Genomic DNA, 1,481 nt, shown 5'->3' with positions numbered 1-1,481 from the left:
TTATTATTTTCCATTATAAAGATAATAATATTTAAAATATTTAAAATAATAAAATATTGTTTTTTCTATAAAATATGTAGAATTGAATTTAAGAAAGGACAAATATTAATAAACCTATATTTTATAAAATTAATTTATATTCAAATTATAATAATAAATTTATATAAGTATTGCATACCTACCTTTTAAGCATTGCATATTAATCTCCCTAGCATTGCATTATATTAGATATTTATCTGTCTAGCATTACATATTTATCTGTTACGAACCGGCTTAATCCGATCCGTAACGGTTTTGGACCCGTGTGAGGACGTGAATTTCGAAGGGAGTTCCGGAGGATCTAGCCATTGGAGCTTGCTGAATTTTAGATATGTTGTCACCCTTGAAGAGAGCTTTCCAACGATTCTAAGATCGTAAGATTTTGATGGCTAGACCTTGAGATATCAGCAAAACAGTGATTGAAGATCGAATAAACCCTAGCTTGTTAGCTCTTTAATGGCTAGGTAGGTGCTAGGAAAAATTCTTTTGGAGTGAAGGGGGAGAAGTTATTGCAGAAGAGAGGGATTAGGAGATAGAGGAGGCCGACCAAGGACTTGGGCGGTGGAAGAAGGGAGGTGGGAGAGAGCGCCAATGGATATAGCAAGAAAGAGGGAGATAAGGGTAACAATATCGATCCAATTATCAAATAAACTCCAATTAGGGTATTCTTCACATATTTATAGAGGCTCACTCTTTTGACCTAAATAACTAAATTAAAACCCTAACAAACCAACAGTTCTCGCTATGGCGCGCTCGAACACGCCCGATCGCGTTCAAATGCGCAAATACCGTTTTCTATTATTGCGCATGCTTGCAAGCATTCGAACGATCGCATTCGAACATGCCCGTGGCCGTTCAAACATGCAAATCCTGTTCTATGTTTTTGTGAACACGTGCAGGCATTCTCTTGGCCTATTCGAATGCAAGTCCCTAGCGTTCGAATGCCCTTCGATAAAAAGCCTTATTTTCTCAAACAAAAATCAAACTAGATAAATATGTTCATCCCAATGAATCCAATGTCGCGAGTGGACCTAATATGACCGAGTCATATCACTATCTCTCTAGCACTCTATTGTATTGCGTATTTATCTCTCTAGCATTACATATCTATCTCCATAGCATTGTATTGCATTGCATATTATTATTAATAAATATTATTTTAATTTATATACTTAAATATAAATAGAAATTTAAATATTATAAACTTCTTAATAATGTAGTATTTAATTGACATAATAATTTTCTTATTAATTATCTAATTATTACAATAATTTTATATGTACTAATAACATCAAAAATATAATATTAATAAACTAATATTTTATCAAATTAAATATTAACTCATAGATAACGTCTCATATTTTAAGCTAAAAGAAAAAATCACTATTTTTAATAATCTCATTTTGGAAAGATTTTAAAAAAATATATTTTCTTTGTAAAAT

Source organism: Typha angustifolia, chromosome 14 (genome assembly GCF_048772165.1).
Source record: "Typha angustifolia cultivar Huaian chromosome 14, ASM4877216v1, whole genome shotgun sequence".
NCBI lineage: Eukaryota > Viridiplantae > Streptophyta > Magnoliopsida > Poales > Typhaceae > Typha > Typha angustifolia.
Note: the sequence above shows the minus strand (reverse complement) of the source record.